The sequence below is a fragment of the Punica granatum genome, chromosome 2 (genome assembly GCF_007655135.1).
Source record: "Punica granatum isolate Tunisia-2019 chromosome 2, ASM765513v2, whole genome shotgun sequence".
Lineage (NCBI taxonomy): Eukaryota > Viridiplantae > Streptophyta > Magnoliopsida > Myrtales > Lythraceae > Punica > Punica granatum.
The window spans coordinates 8,519,289-8,535,150 of NC_045128.1; the positions used below are offsets into that span (position 1 = coordinate 8,519,289).

Sequence of the window (15,862 nt, forward strand, 5' to 3'; positions counted from 1 at the left end):
AGTAATAATTGTATTGATGAATTGAAAAAAAAAATGGAGTGAAGTTTACCTTTCAAAACCAAACCGACCCTAAGCACCTTCGCCAAAAGTTAATCGTGAATAATTCCGAAAACTCTGTAAGGGAAACGACAATAAGTACCTAGACACCTCAGCTTACGACCTGATATATAGACGACATGGTCGGTGAGGTCGGTCGTCGCGGTCCTTGAAATCCACAAGAAAAGAGTCTATTGCCTTTTGAAAGAAACAATTAAAAATTGAAATGGCTCTTACAGTCGTACCTGAGTCCCTCAGAGAGTAATCTTTTTTAACTTGAAGATAGGCTTTTTATAAGCACGAGAAGTATTGGAATGAGCAACTTGAAGTCCGGTAATCGGTTTACCCTATTGTTGCACTCGTTCTCACTCACAAGTGAAATTAAGCTCAGAAGTTTTTGCACGAATTTAATAAGAGAGGGGTGTGACATTAAAAGATTTAACTATAAGAATTTCATATGCCAATTTCAATTGATAATTATTTTATTTAAAAATTGCACGATATATACTGATTTCCAATAAAAATATGATTTCTAGTGTAAAAATGTCAACATATAGAAGTGGAATAAAGAAAAAAAATACCAAATATCAAAATAGGAACTATTGCTTTCACTACATCCGTATATTTCTTTTTTATCATCATCTTTTCCAACACAGATAGGCCATAAATATGCAAAGAAACATGCGTATATTCTCATATCAAAATGAAATTTTGGAATATATATTAACAAAAAAATAACAAGATATATAAATATACATCAACTGTATATATTCATAACTACATTTGAACGTATATATAGATATTCTGCATTATTAGATTCATATATATATATATATATATAAGAACATGTATCCTCGAATATTATCAATATCAATATTATATATTATAAATGAAATCTTCTAGACATTCATAAAAGAAATTCCTTTAATATAAGGATTGATATTTTGATGATGTGGGACTATAAATGGCAATTTGTGAGTTTACTATATGATACATTAAGCTCCGACGTTTTCGAGGAGATTAGTGTTCCTTAAGAATTATATTCTCCATTACGATTATTATTATTATTCCACAATAGGGGAAAAACCATCCGAAGCTTTCTGTATGGTAAAACAAAAAACTATTAATTCATTAAGAGAGGTATCGCGTAATGGCACACCTTTCGCCTGATAACCAAATGGTCTCAAGTTCACTACTCAGTGGAACTATTTGTGCTTTTTCATTAGATATTTAAATTTTTTATTTCAATTTACTATATCCATAAGTATTCATTGTAAAAAAAAAAAACAAACTATTAATCTGAAATCCGTGTGAAAGCACTGAACCGGGACTTTAGATTTTCGGCGCGTTTAAGAATTTTCACATGCAAATGAAGGCAGATATATATTGGACCATTAATTCTCCCAAATATTTTCATTCATTTTTTTAAAAATAATGATAATAATTATTATATAATAATGCGCCAAACCCTAACGCTAGACTCAAGAATGAGCGTAAAAGCCGCACACCAAGTACAAGGAGCGAGATGGGTAAGCTTACCATAGGAGCTAAACATTTTAACCGACATCATACGACGAAGTACAATTGCACCTACGTGAAAAGGATTCCTTTTTCTTTTTCAAGAAGCATGTATCGGGAGAGTCAAAACACTTTTTATTCAGAAGCCAAGCATTCAATGGAATCTAGCAACATCTTAGCAAACAATGTACATTCCCTGGCTATGACTCCCAAAAATATGGACCAGTTATCTGATCCTGATTTGACATATGGAGCAAAAGCTCTGGATTCTACCGGGACATGGCATGGTAAAGATGCCAAAGTGTCCGCACTGGGAACTAAAAGTAGCACAAAAGCAAAAGTATAAGAACCAAACTGGGATAGACAATAAATAAAGGGACTAAAAACCAAATAGAAAGCCAATAGCAGTGGGGAACGGGCACGCGGAATTTCCCAAAAAAAAAAAAGTGGTAGTTTCCTTGTGGTTTCGGAAACGCGGTTCCTTCCGTCGGACAAGACAAGACGTGGCTCCCATTTCCCCAACTCTGACAGAGAGACAGAGAGGTGAACGGAGATAACACGTGTCGGCCGAAGGGGGGAGGGGGTTTTGTCATTATCCACGGGACGGTGAACAATGTCCACGCAAGGGTAACGGGCGTGGACGGCTTTTAAGGAGTAAAAAACGGCCGTCGGAGACGACAGTCAAAGGACAGGTGTGATTAGGCGGGACATGTGGCAAAGAGTAAGAAACGGCAGACGTTTTATATTAAAATTCGAAATACGAAAATTGGATAATAAAAAAATAGAGATTATTTTCCTCTATTTCAGTTCACGAGTATTAACTCCAGAAATTAATGAAGCTCAACAGAATGAATCGGTAGCTAGCTGGTACAGGTAAGTCTTTTTAAAGATATTTTGAGATCACAACTCAATGAAAGTGTCTCACGAACACTGTACGACTCGAGGTTGAAGTTTTGAGATTATCTCTACGTGCCGAGAAAACGACTCGCTAGCTTTCAAACAATGTTAATCCTAACCGAGCTATCGATCATTATCAGCTAAAATGTATTCGGAGTTTCAGCTAATTAATCAACTAGCCTTTCAGTATTTTCCATCGTTCCATGTCGCGAATAGTTTTCGGAATTGAAGCTTTAGGGAGAATTTACCTGAAATGAAGCGTTTGGACGGATGCCGATCGTCTTCGCAGTGCTGAAGCCTCTCAGCCAGACGTGCAAAAAGAGCTCGCGGAGCGATAAACTGTTCTCTGTGATAAATAAATAAAAAAAAATCATACAAAGTGAGAATTTTGAGGTACGATGAGCTCATATCCGTATAGGCTCAGAGTGAGAATTTTATAGAGAGTCGGATCAATCGTTCCAACCGCGATCATAACAAAGTTAAGTGCGATGCGAGATCGATGATTCACGGACGGTTTAGACAATCGCAAACGTTATGTATCATTCACATTGCAGATTCCGTGCAGTACAAGCCACTTCTCGCGAGCTTTGTAGCTGAAGAGTTGAGGACATGGACATCTATTGTCGCTTGGAACGAAAATCCTCCGCCTCTGATAGTATGAAATCACTCGGTGAAGAAGAAAGTCGTCGAGAATAATCAGGACTCACCTATCAAGCGTGCGATTGCCAATGGACAGACGACAGATCGAGGAACTGCCGGAAGGAGGATCCAGAAGACTGCTCCGATGCTCCGATCAGGCGCTGAAATTCAGAAGAACAGAAGTTCTCCGGTCAGGCGCCCGCTGAGAGAGATCAATCTCGCAATATTGCACGTACGGCAAATATCATCAGAGCAATTATCCTTCTCTGAACTGACATAAGAGCAACAACTGCCGGAATGTAATCCTAGAGCTAGCGGCTGTCTCTCCTCTCGTGCGAGACGAAGACGATATCGAAAGATCAGATCGGAGAATCTGATATTTCTCTCCCTCTCTACCCCACTCTGCACTGCTGGCAATTGCTCGTACCTCAGAGAAAGCGTGACTGTGCTATGTGGCCCCGTGCTATTTGGCCCCGTGCTATCGAGTCGAATGGAGCCTGTGACTCAGGTAGTTTTGCAGCAAATTCTGAACTAATATATAAAAGATTTCATGCGAATCGCGGTCATGCCGACGCAGTGTAGACAAAATATTTAGGTATAAAAGTAACACATGCGCATGTTTATGTCTTTCCTAACATCAATCGGAATGAATCAGTATATATGCGACTTTGATGACTAATTTCATCTAGTATTATCTCCCATAGATTTGCCAACAATTCAAAAGTAGATATACAACAACCAACGCGAGTTAATTTAAACAGTTCAATACTTGTTCTCCTTAAGTAAGATCTTGGGTTCGAGTCTTATGGATAGTAAAATTTCATACTAGAAGAGTTTTATCCCTTAGTGAGTCGATCCGACTCGACTGAATTAGTCGGCCTTCCATATAACGGGGCTTGAACACCGGAAAAAAAAAAAAAAAAGAGAGAGAGAGAGAGCATATATATAACAAACTTCATGCGAATTGCGATTCCGTGGGCAGATATATTTAGGTAAAAGTGACACATATATGGTGGGCAACTCTCCGTTTGGGGTTGGACACATTATTCCGTGAGACCCGCAAAATTTATATCTTTATATTTTTCTTAATATCGATCTGAATCAATACATGCCACCTTATGAGTTATCTCTCCCATGGCCATGTATTTTTAAAATTTTTAGTAATAGAGGTATTTTTTTTTCTCTTATTCTTTACAAAGTAAAAGCATTCTTTTTTCTTTTGTCTTTTATACGGTAACAGGTCATCCATTATAACCGACCCGGGAAAAAATAGTATATGTGGATGATTAATTCCTTTCCGTGTCAGGGAAAGTTGTCGGTAACCACCAAAAAAGACTTTTGGATACAAACCATACTATAGATTCATACTATATGATAATTAAATTTCTATAGGGACCAGCCATGCACTTCATTAGATATAACACGGGCCGACTCCCCACCACTACGCACCAAGTTAATCCTAACATAATTTGGCCAAGCTTAGATGGGCGCGCGACATGCTAAGAGAAGGTTATGCCAAATAAAAAGCAAATTTTATAATCATGGATCAGTAGATTCATAATCTATACTTTATATATTTTAAAAACGAGTATAATAAAGCCAAAAAAATAGGATGTATTTTAGGAAAATAAAACTTCCATCGAAGAGAAGCAAATGAAAGGCTTTTATAAAAATTCTCGTAGAATCGGGAACGGGATTTTCATTATGTACATGCCAGATCATGAATTAATAACCGCATTTAATCTCCTAAAAAATTTTAATTGTTTCGAACTTTTTATTTTTGGCATGGAATATTTACGGATTCCCATGTATAGGATCAAATCTTATTCTATGGTATTCACATGAGATTCCTCTTTCTTAAGCAAGCTCCCTAAATAGCTTATTTGATCTATGATTCATGTTTCATCTTTCGTTTCTTTTTTGTTTGTTTCCAAGAAGAAGAACTTTGGTGTAATTTTTACATTTAAAATTATCCGTATTTGATGTATTATAATTTTATAAGTCATTAAACTGAGGATACATCAACAAAATCAAGCAAATAACTAGCCATTATCTTTCCTTGCTTTTTTTTTTTGTGTGAATTAGGAGGCTGAAACCCAATCGTATTAAAATAAAAGAAGTCTAAGCAATACAAAGTCAGGGAATGGTAGCCATATAATATCCCAAACAAAACGAGATCTTCCCTTGCTCTTTTACTTTCTCATTCTCATCCCCATTCCATCCTCTCACCATTCTCATTCCATCCTTTCTCTTTTCCCGGAAAAATCCTCCTTCTAAGTATGTATTTGTAACTTTAATTTTTTTTTTGCTGGATTTGTAACTTTACATTATAATTGATTGTGTTTTAGTTTTATAATAATTAATAATGCTAGAAAGATCCTGCTGGATTTGTGATATAAAATGTACGTACTAGTGTCTACATAAGTCCTGTATTTTTTCTACGATGTAATAGTGTTCAATTAACATCTTGTATTCTTTATCTCATATCTTATATCTTATCTTACTTTTATGTATAGTAGTATTATTTAAAGGAAAACTTCATTTGTACCTGCCACGACTTTTTCTAAAGTTAAATTTTATTATATATACAAACTGCTAAAATTTCTCCTAGTTTCAAGATGAATATATAATTTTTTTTAAAAAAAAACCACTGCTCTATTACCTCAAAAATCTTATTCATTATCTCACTATTCATTTTGCAAAATCAGAAAATACTACAAACGGTTATAAAAATCGAGTTAATTTTTTTTTCCTAAAATAAGCAATTTTGAGTTTGCATAAAGACGGGAGGCAATCTCGCACTCCCGAAGCGCGTACCAAAGGACTACTATAAAATCTACATGTACCCACTCTCCAAATTCGAAACAGAAAAGGAAGCAATATTTTGATCTCCTTTCAGGTTCTTGTTATTGGATACGAAATGTGACATTTGGCATTGGCCAGCTAATTAAGGAGAAAACTAGAATGGGCTAAGGAAAAAATGGGATATTCTTTTTTTCATTAATCGTTTATTATTTAAAAAGTGTTTGTCATCCTTCTAGTATAGTACCACAGATGGGCATTTCTTTTTCTCGATTACTTACGAGAGAGATCCATAGCTTCAATAAACTATTTATGGAAATATTGTAAGTATTATCGAACTTAAATCCTTTTGGTTACAAATTACGATTAGATGTTTCCACCCAAAAAAAAAATAAAATTAGATGCGTCCGGTTGCATTAAAATCCCCTTCTTTTCAATTATGACAAGAAACCAATGAAGGATATATAAGCTCGCGATCTACGCGTAGCCAGCTTTGGATGAGCGAATTTCTGGATGACATGTAATTAGGAGAATGTTTTGCTCAAACAACAAGTATGAATTAACCAATCCTTTTCCACATATAGCTATAGTTGGGAAAGACTATGTCAGGGGAAAATTCGGCAAACCATATAGTGGCAATTGGACGGTGCTTAAACAATCAATTAATTAGAGACAAGTGCAAAGATGTGATGATCGGATTTATTAAGGTCAAATCAATGTTGGAGAAGACAACAAAGCAATGAAGGGATAAATAATCCCCGAGTGAAAGTGATTGTGACCACAGGAACTTGGACATGCTTTGAACATCGATTATATGCTTTCATCTTATGTGTCTGCTTGTAAACAAACTTAATGATTCGAGAAAGAGTATTCGGCATAGTGAAAAAAACCTACTCCAATAGTGAAATTTCTCGTTCCTATGTGTGAATTTCTTTTTATCCCCTGCTAACCTCTATGGGCTTCAAATTGTAACAGCAAAATAACAAAAACAACAGTAGCAAGAACAACAATAATAATATTATGACTAGGGGCCGACATCCCGTGACAGAAAATTTAATTTATATATATATATATATATATATGATTCCTTTATATAGAAAGCTTGCATGACGTAATTCCTAATGGATTTTTTTTTTGCTTTTGCGTAAAAAAATAGTAGTAATAATTAAATTAGTGAATCGAGATTAGCATACTAATGTTCATAAATTAGATTAATTGAAAGTTGGAAATTATGGGACTAATAACATGATGATATTGCTAAAATGCGTTGTCCCAATGATCACAGAGCAACTCGTGATCATAACTCTGTTTGTGGGATCAACAAGAGAGCTCCACATATATTATTATGCAAGTCGCTTTTGTATTATTGAAGCCAACCTAGCAATACGACCTGACTGGCCCCTTATGTTTCCATCATATATTATTTCTTTTTCTTTGAAATGTATAATCTCACTTATGTTTGTCTTGTACGTTTGGTTTTGTCCGATATATGCGTGTTACGTGTATATATACTGATATATGTAATCATCGCCTTAATCATATATCTTATAAAGAACAATTTATAAGTTCTAATTTATAAGTATGAAGAATAATCTATAAGTACTAGTCATCATCTCACGTGACTTTAACTTTTAATTACGGGATGTTGACATAAGATTTTGTATTGCTATCGTTATGTCGGATATACTTCCCCATGGAAGTGAACCGAGTTACTTGGTCAAATAACCCTATAAAGCTCTTGGTTCTGTAGAGTACGTTTGGTAATGCAGTCTTACAATACAAAGTGATATTTCAACTACAAGAGGTTAGATGATTTTATATTGGATGGAAAGATATAAGACAGATCAAGTCTCTCCCTAAGTCAACGTTTGAGTTTTAAATCAGAAGTCAAAGCCTAGTAATGTTTTTCTTCTTCTTCTTCTTCTTCTTTTTTTCCTTGAAGGGATAATTGACGAGTAATATTTGCTCAACATATACAAAGTTGCAATATCACGTGCCGTGTGTATGGGATAGCAACCGAATTAATTTGCACATGTGAGTTTTTTTTTTTTGGGGTGAAAACACATGTAAGGTTTTCATCTAATGATTTACACACAAAGATTTTAATAATGATTTATGCTTTATGTATGTAATATGTAATATTCGTAAATATATAGATCTATTAAAGCAAAAAAATATAATAGATTTGTAAATATTGAATGACTTTTTTAAAAGAAAAAAAAAAGTGTACGAAAATAGTTATCAAAGCTAGCAAAAAGCTACCGAAAACTTATTGAATAATAGATATTCTGCATCATATTAGCTGTTGCCACGTTCTCAAATCCTTTTAGCTTAGTATAAGGATATTCTTTTTCGACTCTCAGAAACAAAGAAGGTCCTAAATTTCATGGAAGATGAGGTCCCGTGAAGTACAGGCTTAATCATATATTTAAGAACATATTTCCAGCTTATAATATATATATATATATATATATATATAAATTTGAAATACGTACTATCCAAGTTGCTCCATCAAACCGGAATTGCGGAGGCCAAACGTCAACCCGGTCTAAGTTTACGTCATGTTTGGATGTTTCATATTTACATTGGCCCGTGAGTAAGATTCGATAGTCACTTAAAACACATACTCCCGTAAGATCTTAAGATTCGACTTTCTTCCTTCCCCCTACAAAGCTTTTAAGCATTGAATCTTCCACTAGCTACTATTAAATATCCCAATTCACCAAAGCATATCAAATTCCTGTTTTCATGTGTCCCCTATCGAATTTTGGAGAGATATGCCCCTAGTCTCTTCTTTATTCCTATTCGTTCAGACTTAGTGATGGTTTTTTTATTCTGACTTTAGTGACGTTATATTGATTCACAGGACCAAAACAAACGTGTTGAGACCAACTTAAGAATTAAAATCATCTTATAGCTAGTGAATTAGGAAATATAATTTATTAGCATTTATATAGAAATTATTTATCTGTCAACAAACTTTTATTTTCCAGAATTATTTTAAATTTTGTTTGTGATTTTCAATACAAGAATGGAATTTCTAATTTTACTGAATAAAAAATCAATAGAATTTATAATATGAAATTCTCATCCTGCATATTGCTCGCTCTTGAGTTTTTATGTATTATAATTGATTGATTGCTTATCCTATACAGTCTTTAGCAACAAAAATTTTGTAATCAAATTCTCAATAGATATACATTAATTTTGGTTGGGACTGCAGTTCCAGTGCAATTCTTGTATTTTTCAGATGAATTATAGTATTACACTTGATTCCAAAGAGAATAAATTATTCACACTAAAAATTTTGGCATCCGAGTTTTTAATTCTAGTTATTTAGCGGAATAAAATTAATTAAGCTGATAAATAAAAAGAAATCAGAATAAATGTTCTAAGCAACCATATTCTTTACTTTCTTTTAATTCTTTTACCAAGCAAAGCAATCTATTCTTTTCATATTACTAAATGGATATGTAGCAGTTGCTATTATATTCCCTTCCTATTATGTAGATACACACACATATATGTGTGTGGTTGTGTCTGATTGTTTTTGGCCAGTGGTATTAGACAAGGTATCTATGCACGTTGGAATTTGCTTTGAGAGTGCTCATAGTTTTGTCTAAAGCACTAATAAGAAAGGAAAAAGAGGAAAATCCTTGCCTTAAGGCACATTGGACCGAACCAGAAGGCGATCTCAGTGCGATGTATGGTAACGTTCTACTCGTTCAGAATATCACTGACCTATGTATGTGATGGAATAATTGAGGACGCCCTATAGTATGATAATATATAAAGTTATGGAAGACAATAAAGTTTAGCTCTCTCGGGATCTTATTCAACTAATAGGCCTAATTAGCTTTATAAATCTGTACTCTAGTGCGAGCACTGATTAGGGTCCAATTTTTGAGAAAATAAAAGCAAAGAGAAAGTACATATTCATAATAGAGGTAAAGTTTTCAGATTGACAGAACCTATATACTTTTTTTTTTTTTTGGGTCACGGATATACTCAGCCTGTTATGTGAGATTAATCCGTTGAATTTTAGATGCTTTTAAGAAAGGGCCTTATGTATTTTTGTCTGTATATATGTTAATTTACTAATCAGAGAAAGATCTAAGCATGTCTTGATATATTTTGCTATTTTAGTTTAATTTGGAATGAAATTCTCGCTTTGAAATATTAGATGGTTCCCCATGGAAAATTTCCTTCTTTTGTTTAGACAGATTATATTGCTATTAGTTCTATGCGTTGCCCACTGGTTTCAATAACTGGTTTTCGGCAACTGTCACAACTATTAACAGATACTTGAACCATAATGCTGCTATTCGACAAGTTCATGTTTCAAGCATCAAACATTTTATTCCTTGAGCACGCAAGTCGGATTGATATATTTTTATCTTTGGTCTCAACTGTTTTATATTTATTGGGATATTCAAATAGCAACGATCACATTTGGAAGCAATTAATAACCATTTATAAAACAAACTGATCACAAACTGATCATATAACAGGTGTTCATGTCTAATATCTTTTAAAGTAAAGAGATAATTATTGTTAAGTACGTACCTTAATTATTAGACCGAGAATGAAGAACACTTCGATAAATGATTTTCTTGATCATAAAAAATATAATCCCAAGCAACTAATTCCTGTTGATAAAAGACAAGTTCAAGTATCATTTAATTAGTTGTGCTTCCAGCATTTTTGACATTTCATTAACTCTAAGATAAAATTTGATCGACATAAATAGTCATCATAGAAAGGAGTATCATAGCACATTGACCTGACTTACGAGGAGGCACTAGAAAATAGTGAATCGCATTTTCGGGATCATTTTAGTATTATGCATTTGGCATTTTTTTATGTATTTTCTTTTTGTCCACTTAATTATTAGGTGAGCATTCAAAATGTAATTCTACTTCATATTCGTAAAGTGCAGGTATCACATCTAAGGGAAAAAGTTGTATAAAATCTATTACTAAAAAAAAGAAAAACTGATACTTAAAAGCTATCGCAAGTAGCATAGGAAAAGTAAATTTGTTCATTTCATCGGCCAATAATGAGCTAGTAAATTGAAGGTGAGCGGAAAATAATAAAAAAATAAGAGTACGATAATTTTATCGTTTTAAATTTTTTATAGACAATATTGCAAGCGATTTTGACATTTTAAAATGGAAATCATATTTTTACAATTTTTAACAATATATATCAGAAAAATTGCAATATATCATCGAAAGCAAAAGTAGAAATGAGAAAACTACTTAAATATGCATCCTCTACAATCTGCATTGATACGGCGTTTTTGCTTTTAGATTCCCTCAGAATTTTCACCTAGCTATTCTTCATTATCGAAATGTGGATTTTACAGAAATTACGAAAGCAGAAATAATACATAGCTCGTAATGTATGTAGTGTCTTAAATATGCACAATTTAGTAAAAGCAAAAGAAAATGAAAAGCAAAATATAGTCAGATGCTCGGTCTCAGTTGTCATGAACAAAATAAAATTTATGATCTTTTGCTTCAATAAATAATCTTACTTTGTACTGCACCACGAGAGCCTTCCCACGATGTACGATTTGCTCAGCAAATCACATGGATGTCTTAAATTGGGCGTCTTAAGTGGAACAATATGCAAGATGTGATCTTATTTATGCAGCACTGACAGCTTAGCCCCATTACACAATATTAAATGAAGTCCTTTTCCTTTTCTTTCTTTTTCCTGACTAGTTTAAGTCTTAGTTCCCTTTTCATTTTGTAAGCAAGGAATAAAACACTAACAGGTCAGCCACATTATACTTGTCAGTAGGAAAAGTGCATGCCTTAAATGGAAGTATACGGGGCATCCAAATTAAGTAATGTCTCTTATTTATTATATATTCAAGATGCTACCTTGGTTGGCTGAAAAAACAACCACCATGGTTGTTTTGTTTTTCAGCCGTTAGATCGAATTAGTTAAGATCCAAACCATACATGTGTCTAATTCTTTTTAGTTAAAGATTTACACCTATATCTTTGAATTTTAATGTTTTCGACCAAGTATTTTCACGATGACGTTCAGTCGCGCTCGTAAAAAAAGAGGGAGAAGGAAAGAGAGATAGGGGAGGAAGGGGAAAGCGCAGCTCAGGGACGCGATCCAACAAGCAAAACAGGAGGTCTTCCAATCAATTGAGTGTCATCTAGGCATGCGGCTAAATCTCCAATTGATTGAATAAATTCGTTATTGCAAATCATATGCCGGATCTTCGAATTATTCAGTCGACCATCTCTCCTTCCTTATTTTTCCGGTAGATTTTGGTTCGGTTTAATATCAAACCAACTTTGACTCGTTCACAGGCGCAATTAGGAGTCGTCAAGAAAATGCATGATTTTAAATATCGAAATTCAGAGATGGGAGATGAATCTTTAATTAAAAAGAATTGAGACATACGTGCAACCTTGATCATATCTGGTCAGATCCAACGTTTTGAATTATGATTTGCAGTGCAGTTTTTACATCTCACAAGCAAAAATTAAAATTAAAATTAAAAAGAAAAAAGGAAAATGAAAAATACAGAGAAGCAAAGGATCGTCAACTGATTTTTCAGGATTGTATGCTGCCTTCAATTATTTTTTGTTCAATTGGAGAAGATAAACAGAAGATGACAATTGTACTATATTTCTTTATTATTATTTTTTAAACGTGATTAAATTATTTTTTATTTGATCGAACTAGTGCAATTCGATTTGATTTAGTAGCAAACCAAATTTGGTTCCCTTACAGATGGGATCGATCATCGATGAGAAGATGTGTGGCCGAAAATATGAATTGTCATACTATGAGAGGTGAATCTTAAACCAAAAGATTTTAAGATAGGTGTATGGATAGGATTTTAAGTAACGATATCAAATGACTAGGAATAAAACAACTTTAATGTTTGTTTTTCTATATAGGCTGTTGCAGCATCACCCATTTCTATATAGGCTGCCCCCACCTCTTCATGCTACTCCTTTTATTTTGTATTACTTTTGGGAAGAAGGATTTGCTTGAAGACGTGGCATCTTGTCCCACCTCTTTTTCCATTTTTTATTTATGATAATTTGTTTATGGTAACACTTAAAAAAAAAAACTTATCGTGTTGCTGTGGGTTATTTTCATATAACAACTAAGCTGATTCCCCGTGCATGCACGGTGTGACGAATATTATGTACAACACAACATCGATGCATATATATATATTTATGTAAGATTAGATTAACATATATAAATAGATATAATTTATATAATAGTATGTGCTACGTATAATTTTCGATTGCCAAGAGATATATTTTGTAGGTGAAAATACCGATGTAAGGTTCGATATTTTTATTGTTTAATTTTGAATAAATATACCACAATTTATAAAGTATAGTCGATATTCAGATTTCACAATAAACAAGAAGTATGTTTTCTTGACAGGAGGACAACCTCACTTAGAATAATAGCTTTTATACAAATGTTATGCTTTCTTCCTACCAAAAAAAAAAGCTATGCTTTCTAAATAATGTTTATAAGTTCTTTAATATATTCGATGCACTTAATTAAAATTAAAGTACAATAATTTCTCCACAAGAGAGAAGAAGTATTACTTATATAATTTCATGTAATATATGCATCATTTAATTTTATATTGATAAATTAATTTTATGTTAATATGAGTTTTTTAGATAAATAAGTCTATATATGTTAGCAAGGCCAAAGTTCATAGGTTAGAAACCAAAAAGATTTTGAAACATATGTCTTTGCAAAGGTTTGGTGGTTGAAACTCAGTTGTGGTAAGATAAAGATGATTTTAGATGAAAAAGCATTGCAAATGAGAACCAAGAGCTAAAACAAAAAATGAAAAATTAAATAAAAAAGTACAGAAAATCCCATAAACAAGAATCAAATTCAAAATCTCCTAATTTGTAAGCAAAGCATTATACAACTATACTCTTTGATAAAAAAATAAAACATTTATTTAATATTTAAATAATGCCTTATAAGACAAAAAATAAAAGAAAGAGAAAAAAAAGGGGCGCTACAGTGTTAAAATAGTTGGCACTCTCCCTCTCCTCTTCCAAATCCTTACAACTTTATATGTGTTAGATATTAGATTAGATTAGATTAGATTAGATTAGATTTTTCAATTATATCAAACTCATATTTAAATTTTATTATATTGAAAATTGTTGCAACTTTTTTTTTTTTAAGTTTGAAACATGAAATTTGCCAAATGTTTCCCTATATAGATAACTAAGTGAAACCATAATATTTTAGGATAAAACATTCAATCAATTAATATATTTTTATTCCACAAATTGGATATAAATCGATAATATCGGAATAATGAAATATTGATATCAAATTAAAAATATAAAGAAAAGATAATAAGTATTGAGCATTTATAAGCTTGCATAAGAGCTAAGTAGAAGTATGATAATTTAGTTGTGTTAAAATTCATTCGCTTTAATTTGTCATGTCTTTTAAAAAAAAATTATATAGTAGTTGGATTTTATATGGAAGGCGTATCATTTTCAAATTGAAAGCTATTCTAGTTTTGTATTAAATAATTTGCAATTTGATGGTTCATTTTTTTCCTTCTATAACTATTATGAGTATAAATAAAAAATGATCCATATAAATGTTTTGGGGCAAATAAGTTTGATTAATAAGATTTTATCATCTATAAATTTTTGTCATAATATTTAATTTGGAAAAAATCTTTAAAAAATAGATAAGAAGCTATATTAAGAATTTTTTAAAAATATAAATGTTTTAGGCATAAATATTTTGAAAAAGTGGTGGTGTTTATATAATTATTGAAACTTTAGAGAGAGGGGAAGTTGAAAATATAAAGGGGAAAAAAAGGAAAAAGAAAGATTGGCAATTGATTTGGCCATTTGACATCCATAGGAGAGTTATATTTTAGCTCTCATTTAATAAATAATAAAATAACAAAATAAAATTATAAATAGATTTTCTTTACTATGTTTCATAATTTCATTTCCTTTCTCCTATTTTTCTTTGAAGAAATCTCTACTTACGAATCTCTCGAAACAGAAAATACCAATCCATTCACATGCATATTTGCCCTCCCGCAAACTTTCTTTCAAGATGGAAGGGTCGGGAGAAAAAGGGAATCGAAAGAAGAAAATTATTCCAAATTGGTTTATTAAAATCAGAAAATAAAGTTATAATCATGAGAATATTGGTGAAGTAAATAAACTCCACTATCAGTGTCAGTGAACAAATTTTATTTGTAATATTAGGAATCAAAACTCACTAAAATTTTTTTTATGATGTGAGGAAGATGACACTTGAAGCGAAAATTATTTTCAACCTATTGGCTAAAGTGGACACTTGATAATTGCAACACTAAATTTAGTCAGCTAATTTGATTACCAAATTTTATCCAATTTAATTTTGTAAGTTAAATAGAAAAAGTTCACTTAACCATCAAATTTTATAAACTTACTCATTTTTCAGCTAAGGCAAAATTTTTAGTTATTTATAACATAGTCCCTCTATTTTTTTAATTACAAAAATATTTCATTTTCTTCTTCAAAAAAAAAAGAGAGGAAAAAAACAAGAGAGCGACTGAGCAATGGTAAGACATTGCTGCTTTGGTTGCTCGTTGGCCGACTACCACCGTTACCCACCTCTACAATCATTTGAGTTCTTTGTTTTATTTCATAAATTACAGAAAGTAATATGACAGAGAAATACTAAAAAGAAAAGTATTGGACAATCAAATAAATATACAGTTCTTTGTTCAAAGGATTACCAAACAACTTGTTATGTAATTTTTTGCGTTAATTTCATATAAAAATATGTACTTTACTCTCTCTTAAATGTAACCAAAAATAAAAATTCTTACAAATTTAAACACGCACTTCCTGAAATTTTTTTCATAAACAATTTTAAGTTTGCCATACTGTTTTGCAATTTTTCATTAGTTTTCCTATTTTCC

At 32.3% G+C, this 15,862-nt stretch overlaps 1 protein-coding gene across 6 annotated transcripts in view; it reads right to left on the minus strand.

Moving 5' to 3' along the window:
* Positions 1–15,862, minus strand: part of LOC116196432 (calcium-transporting ATPase 10, plasma membrane-type) — a 29,751-nt gene that overhangs the window by 11,812 nt on the left and 2,077 nt on the right. For 2 of the 6 annotated variants that reach the window (XM_031526147.1, XM_031526144.1), the window contains exons 1-3: positions 3,367–3,600; positions 3,159–3,251; positions 2,700–2,797 (exon numbers count right to left, since the gene is read on the minus strand). The gene's annotated coding sequence lies outside the window, so the exon portion shown is untranslated. Of the gene's footprint in view, positions 1–2,699; positions 2,798–3,158; positions 3,252–3,366; positions 3,661–10,458; positions 10,542–15,862 lie in introns of those variants that run through there. The other 4 variants (XM_031526145.1, XM_031526142.1, XM_031526146.1 and 1 more) reach the window with 4 other exon arrangements.